Source organism: Petaurus breviceps, unplaced genomic scaffold (genome assembly GCF_028583685.1).
Source record: "Petaurus breviceps papuanus isolate PSGF00001 unplaced genomic scaffold, PetGlider_PUasm1.0 37, whole genome shotgun sequence".
In the NCBI taxonomy this organism is placed as follows: Eukaryota; Metazoa; Chordata; class Mammalia; order Diprotodontia; family Petauridae; genus Petaurus; species Petaurus breviceps.
Genome location: NW_027186296.1, coordinates 65,045,343 through 65,053,605, shown reverse-complemented (window position 1 = coordinate 65,053,605; position 8,263 = coordinate 65,045,343).

The window sequence follows — 8,263 nt, the reverse complement described above, 5'->3', positions numbered from 1 at the left end:
GAGAGAGAGAGAGAGAGAGAGAGAGAGAGAGAGAGAGAGAGAGAGAGTGTGTGTGTGTGTGATTGCTATGGGAAAAGAAAGCACCAAAGTAAAGAATTTATGAAGCATAGATTCCATTTCCTAAAGTTATAGGAGGAAGGAAAGTGTGGGAATCCCTCTCGACAAAGTAGGAGCCTTCCTGAAGCAGAAAGTAGATAGAGATCGAGTGGATCCACCTGTGAAGTCCAGCTTTCTTTCCATTCTAGGATGCTGGGGCTCCAGTCATGCAATGCCAAAGGACTCTAGCCCTCATCCATAAAACTTCTTCCAAAGATGACTTCTATTCTGTACACCGTTTCCTAGACTTACTTGGAGCTCTGTTAGAGGCTACTGTTTGACTCCCCCTCCAAAACAAAACAAAAAATGGCAGCTGAATGGTACATAGTACATGGAACACTAGACTCAGTGTTAGGAAAACCTCCATTCAAATCCTGCCTTAAATACTTACTAGCTGTTTAACCCTGGGCAAGTCATTAAATGCTCTCAGCTTCAATTTCCTCAACTGTAAAACAGGAATGATAATAGTGCTGACCTCCCAGAGTTATTGTAAGGGTCAAATGAGATGATATTTATAAAAAAACTTTGGAACATTTTAAAGGGCTTTATGAATACGAGGTACTCCTGTTTCAGGAAGGATTTATTAAGCACTTACTACATACCAGACACTGTATTAAGAACAACAGATTCAGATATAGGAAAGCTTGACATTAACCATGACCAGATTAAAAAACTTTTCTTTTTTACAGGAAGTTTTGCTTCCCTACTTTCCCAGATTCTGAAATGACTACAATCTTCTCAGTCAATTTTCCATGGTTGTGAGACCTGAGATTGCTTTGTGACACAAGATCTTTCTTCTGAGGAGGGTGAACACACCACCAAAAGGTTCCAGGGCTCATGTGCTTTGGGGAGGAAAAGAGTTACTGAGAAGTCATTCAAGAAGTGGGCTATTGAATAGCAAAGCTTCTCTGGACTTGTGTACACTAGGATTCCTAACTTTGGCTATGACCTGGCAGAAGATCAGTAGCCCACAGAAAGGAAAAAGAAGGTGTTTGACTTCTGGCAATGAAAAAAGAAAGGAAAAGAAACCACTATGATCAGATAAGATGCGTAAGGATTGGTTGAAGGGAATGTGAGAGTAACCAGATCCAGCTTCTTGACACTGAGGTTTGAACTAGGATGAATCCTTTAGTATCTCATATCCAGCACAGTTTTGGAAGGACTAAGAAGGGACTGTTGAACTTATATGAGGAAGTAAAGAGGATCCCAATGGCTTTTTCCCCCTTCATAATCTGTTTTCTGCTCCAAATTGGGATGGTGTTGAAGAGCGAGGCTTGGATTGGATCTCTGTGAAGATGTACAGGCTTTTCTCTAAATTCTCAGAGGTAAAGTCTAGAAGGATGAAGGATAACTTATCATACAACATAGTGAATAGCTACGACTCTTAGTTACATGTTTTTTTGTGCCCCAGTAATCTTTCAGAATTTCAGAGATGGCCTCCATTTGGGACATATAGGATAGCTCTGGGACAAGCCTCCCCCAAGTCTAATTGCATAGATAGTGCTGGATCATTGTGCTAATAGAGCAGGAATTCTTAACTTGGGATCCCCAGATCCCCAAGGGCACAATGCATAGATTTCAGGGGGTGGGGTGTCTGTGAATTTGAATGAAAAAAATCACATCTTTATTTTTTGAGATTTTAAAATAGTATTTTAATTTTTTCCTGTTACACATAAAGATAATTTTTAACATTCATTTTTAATAAAATTTTGAGTTCCAAATTTTTTCCTTCCCTCCCTTCTCCCTTCCCTAAGAGAGTAAAAAATTTGACATAGGTTATACATGTACAATCATATAAAACATTTCCACATTAGTCATGTTGTAAAAGAAGAAACAGGACAAAAGGAAAAAAAAACACATACACAAAAAGAAAGTGAAAATAATATGCTTTGATGTACATGCAGAGTCCATCAGTTCTTTCCCTGAATGTGGATAGCATTTTACATTATGAATCTTTTGGAATTGTCTTGGATCATTGTATTTCTGAGAAGAGCTAAGTCAGTCATAGTTGATCATTGAACAATGTTTCTCCTACTGTGTATGATGTTCTTCCGGTTCTACTCACTTTACTTTGCAGCAGTTCATGTAAGCCTTTTCAGGTTTTTTTTTCTGAAATCTACCTGCTCATCATTTCTTATGGAACAATAGTATTCCATTACATTCATATGCCACAACTTCTTCATCCATTTCCCAATTGATGGGCAGTCCCTTCAATTTCCAATTCCTTGCTACCACAAAAAGAGCTGCTATAAATATTTTTGTACATGTAGGTCCTTTTCCCTTTTTTATGATCTCTTTGAGATATAGAATTATAGTGATATTACTGAATTACAGGGTATGCAGTTTGATTTCCCTTTGGGCATAATTCCAATCTGCTCTCCAGAATAGTTGGACTAGTTCACAGTTCCACAAACAATGCATTAGTGTCCCAATTTTCCCATATCCTCTCCCACATCTTTATTTTAATTAACCTTTGTTTTCCTTTGCTATTTTAGATAGTTTGTTTTATATATTTAAAAATATTCTGAGAAGGCTTCCATAGGCTTCAACAGACTGACAAAGATGTTCATGGACCCTCCCCCCCCCCCCCCCCCCCCCAACTGGTTCTCTTCTTTCTCCCCCTTTTTTATTTTTATTAACCTTTGTTTTCCTTTTGTTTTTTTGATAGTTTTTTTTTTATATTTAAAAATATTCTGAGAAAGCCTCCCTAGGCTTCAAAAAACTCAAAAATTTTTTCGTGCCCCCCCCCCCCCCCCCCCATATAAAAGGTGGAGCCTTTCCTGGTCCTCCTTGATTATTGTGCCTTCTCTCTGTTGATTATCTTTAGTTTATCCTGTGTATAGTTTGTTCATACATGGTTGTTTGCATATTGTCCGCCTCATTAGATTGAGTTCCTTGAGAGCAGGGACTGTCTTTTGCCTTTCCTTGATTCCCTAGCACTTATCACAGAACCTGGAACACTGTAAGCACTTAAATTGGCTGACTGTGTAATGTTGATGGGATTTAAGATCTTTCCTGCCCATTAATAGGCCTCATGTGGAGCCCATTAAGAGAAGCTTGCTTAGGGGAGGCTTGCTTGTAGGAAGGCTTTCACACCTTTTGCCAATTTCTAATTAGGCACTGAGTCAAGAGGATTGTGATGACTTCTGCCTCTGAGAAGTATATATATATATATATATATATATATTCTGAATTGGTATTTTTGCTTTGGGGGGTTTGCTTATGAGAAGGATCTTGTGGTTCCCTGGTTGAGATTCTGAGTGGCTGTATGTTCAGAGCTCCCCAACTGCTCAGATGTAAAGGCTCTCTCAAACCAGAGATGTATGTAAAGTATATAGTTGATTCAGGCAGTCAGAGCCCTGGCCGTTGGTCTTTATTTATCTGCTTGTATTTTCTCTAAAGTTCAGGATGATGACTTTTCCACTGAACTAGTGAATGTAATTAAAGATTGTTGACCCCTTAAATAGCTATCTTTCCTAGTAAAACAGATCTAAGAACCTGTGCTAGCAGCCATTCTCGGTATGCCAGTGTGGTTGCTGCTCTACTCTGGAACTATAAAATGTAGGAGTATAGGGTTAAGAGATGAAATGAGAATAGGCAGAGAGGTCCAAGGGTCTTGTGAGGGATTAAGGAATATTTGACCCAATAGAAACTTGCTACAAACATAGCTCAACATGGCTTAGATTTGGAAACATCCCCTGAAATCTAATAAATAAGGAAAAATTCTATCACATAGTCTATGAAGGAAGTCAGTCCTGACTCACTAAACCAGTATTTAAAAGGGATGGTCCACTGGACACTAAGGCCCCTCACCACTTCACAGGCTCAGTTATACTGTGGGTCAAATCACCTCTTCCCACCTCATACTGCATATTATAGTGAAGAAAGCATATAACAGGAATATTATTCTAGGTTCTATCACCTTTCTGCACCTCTTTCCGCACACTAGGGTTTAGACAGAGTACTACTATATTATTCTGAATTGACTCCAAGATGTGTTGATATTGACCGATAGCAACTTCAGGGGCATGGTTTTCTCCAGAACAGTTTCAGCTTTAGCGTCTTCTTCCCCTTGCCTCTGAAGGACCAGTGGTAGTGTCTGAATGATCCTGGGCAGAAGGGGTGGAACTGACAGAGGGAGTTGTTGAGTCTCCTAGGAATGTTGGTGGCTTTTTCTTTTTTTTCCCCCCTTCTCTGAGTTGTTTCTGTATATCCTTGTCATTTGGATGCTCAACAGGGCTTCTTTACCCTCTCTCATTTAATGAAGGAGGAGTAGGAACCAAGCTTTGGGCTTACCAGTTATTTTTATTCTAACTCACTTGTTCCCCCCTCCCCCCCCCCCCACTTTGGCAGAGAGAGACTGAGCTAGGACAGGTCTGTGTTCCCGGTTAGAAGTAGATTTCAGGTTAGAGACAGAGGTCACTGCAGTTAATTCTTTTTTTTTTTTTTTTTGCTTTTTGGAGGGCAATTGGGGTTAAGTAACTTGCCTAAGGTTACTCAGCTAGTTTTTTTTGTGTGGGGTTAAGTGTCTGAGGCAGGAACCCAACTCAGGTCTTCCTGACTCTGAGGCTGGTGCTTTAATCACTGCGCCACTTAGCTACCCCTGCAATTAATTCTTATACAAATTTATGTCTCTGTAAAGAATTGTCTTAAATTGTAGTAAGGAACAAGCATTGCAAATGGAGTTCCCAGATAGGTTATCTCTATGGAGCAGTCTTCATGAAGAACCAAACTTCAGGGTGGCTAGGTGGTGCAGTGAATAAAGCACCAGCACTGGAGTCAGAAGGACTTGAGTTCAAATCCAGCCTCAGATGCCTAATGCTCACTAGCTGAGTGACCTTGGGCAAGTCACTTAACCCCAATTGCCCTGCCTTCCCCCCCCTCCAAAAAAAAGAAAGGCAAAACAAACAAACAAAAAGAACCAAACTTCTTGGGGTTAGAGATTGCTCCATAGAGGCAAGAGGTCTAGGAATTCAAGTGGTATTATTGATTCCTTGCCTCAATTCAGGGGATAATTCTTTACACCCCACTAAAGTGGAAGAGGAAGGAAAATAGGGAAAAAGTAAATAAGAATCATGTCAATCCTTCTGTCATATCTATCCCTTTTTTTCCCTGCTCTCACCGCCACTACCACCCTAATCTTTATCATTTCATGCCTGGATTATTGTGGCAGCCTTCTAATTAGACTCCCAGTCTTACTGCTCCCTCAAAAAATTCAACCTGCATAGCATTGCTAGATAAGTTTTCCTGAAACCCTATTTACATCAGGGCAAATATCTTTCTAGATATCTCTGCTCAAACATCTTCGAAATTTCTGAACTTCTGCAGGATAAAGTATAAATTCCTGGGATTGCCATTTAAAATCAACCTAGAATATAACTTTCCCAGTCTTATTATTTACTTCCTTAGACAAACCCAGAATTTTAGCCAGATTGCTGCCATTTCTCCCTGCACTGCCGACTCACTATATATACCTTGTACATTACTGTTTTTAGTTTTTGCTCAAACCATTCCAAATTTCTCACTTCTTTCTCCACTCCTTTACACTTATTCAAATTGTAATCATCCTTCAAGTCCCACCTACTCCATGATCTTAGCCCACAGCAATCAATTACTTCTTCAAAACTCTTAAGAGTACTTTTTGCCTCTACTACTCATTTATCACTTCTTGTTTACTCATTAAGCTGACTGAAGCATAGGGGGATATGGTTATGGAGGATTTAAGTTCCCACAAGCTAACAAACCATGGGGCTGATAGGACCTGATCACAGGAAGAAAGTTCCAGGACTATGTTTCCAGAAGCTTGTGGCTTGGTGACTTCGAGTCACTGGCAGGATTTCATCCTAGATTCTTTGACTCCAGATGTGAGTTTCTTTTAACTAGACCACATAGTTTAAAGGCAATTGCTAGAGTTTCACTAGGAGAAAGACTTGGGTGTGAAGGAGAGAGAAGGGGAACATGGGAAATGAGGAGACAGGGCAATCAGATGTTGGGGATGAGTGGCAAAGCCACTAGAGAAAGCACAAGTAGATAATATAGGCATGGATCACAGTGGTGTGGAGAAGAGCCAGCATTTGTTACACTGCATACTCCAGGCAGCCAAGTGGAAAGATGCCAGCACCTGATAGGCTCTATACTCCAGATAACAGCACCAAGGTGGATTGGGAAATGCCTTAGCATAGATGTTGCCACTGATGCAGATCTCTAACATAGGTACTATGAGTGTGCCTGTGTCCCACTCCTTGGAGGCTAGGAATGCTGGGGGAATTAATTAGGAAGCAGACAAAGCTTGCTGCAGAACATATGGAGGGGGATAACCATTTGGCAAGAATGTTGCTACTTTACTTGATTTCTTTGACTTATCTTACTATCCTATTTCTATGAAATATTCTTCCCATCCCCCATTCTGATTTTATGTTTCATTCTGGTATGGTATGGTGGAGTTATATGGGTGGATAAATGATTCAGAGGAAGATTTGTGAGAAGATCCTTTAAGAGGGAATATAAACTATGTGTATTCAGAACTAAATACCCGAAATTGCCAGAGATTATTGAAGTGTAAGTTGTTTGCTGCTTTTATAAGATGTGTATGTGCACTGTGTCTAAATGTGACTCATAGGAGACATTGCTACATATCTATGGAATCTTGAAATTTTCTTTCCAAGGGAGACTTCAATTTCTTAGAAAGAGTAGAGAAGGGGTGGAGTGGAGAAGCAACTCTGTTCTTCTCTTAGAGGGGAGGACTAGATAACCAAATAGACTGTCTTTCTGTCTCTGTTCCTGTCTCTGTCCCTTTGTTTCTGTATCTCTGTCTCTGTCTCTCTGTCTGTCTCTCCATTACCAATGCTTTAGCAGTCATAAATTAACCCTAGTCAATGTCAATAATTGAGGATTTTGGCAAGAAAATGAGATAGCTTGGGAACACATAGCTTTTAACACTGTAAAACTGAAAATTATAATTGCTATTTTCACAATTTCTGAGCTCATATTTTTCTAAAAATAGTACCATATAAGCTTTAAGCATAAGGTTTATTAAGCTTAAAACTATAGTAAGCAAATGCTGGAGGGGATTTGGAAAAATAGGTACATAAATGCATTGTTGGTAGGAGTTGTGAATTGATCCAACCATTCTGGAAAATAATTTGGAACAATGTCCAAAGGGCTATAAAACTGTACATACCTTTTGACCTAGTAATACCACTACTAGGCCTGTGTCCCAAAGAGATCAAAGGAAAAAAGAAAGGACCTATATGTACAAAAATATTTATAGCAACTCTTTATGTGGTGACAGAATTGGAAATTGAGGAGGTGTATCCATCAATTGGGGAATGGCTGAACAAGTTATAGTATATGATTATAACGGAATATGGAATGCTATGCTATAAAAAATGGTGAGGGGGATGGTTTCAGAAAAATCTGGAAAGACTTATATGAACTGATATAAAGTGAAATGAGCAGAACCAGGAGAACATTGTATATAGTATTAGCAATATTTTAATGATGATCAACTGTGAAACACTCAGCTATTCTGTCAATCCAATGATTCACAACAATTCTAAGGGACTCATGGTGAAAAATGTTATCTCCTCCAGAGAGAGAATGGATGAACTGATGAACTCTTGAGTGCTGATTGAAGTATGTTTTTTTTTTCACTTTATTTTTCATGCTTTTTTTGTAACATGGAAAATATGGAAATATGTTTTGCAGGATTTTACATTATAGTGGACATCATTGCTTAGCTTCTCAGAGGGTGGGGAAAAGACTGGAGGAAGAGAATTTAAAAGTCAAAATTAAAAAATTAATTTAAAAACTTCAATAAGACTTTGGAGACATTCTGTATTTATATAGTTTTGTGTTTTTAAAAGATATTTTAATAAAAATCAATAATTTCTTCTTCACTTTGGGAGTATGTGGCAAGAACATTTCCAGTAATAATGGGCTAAGAGTCCTTTTGCAAAATTTTTCTGTGGGTATGATGAGACAAAATATTAAAATATGTTAGGCCATTTCTCAGGCTTTCCCAGAATGTGATTATTCCACTTATATGGGAGCCTCTGGTTATTTTGCTGCTGAAATTTCAATAATAATAATACCCTAGATACCTATAATGTGGTCTTCTCCTAAAAGTTTAACTTAACTCTACTCAGAGAGTTGGGTTTAATTAATT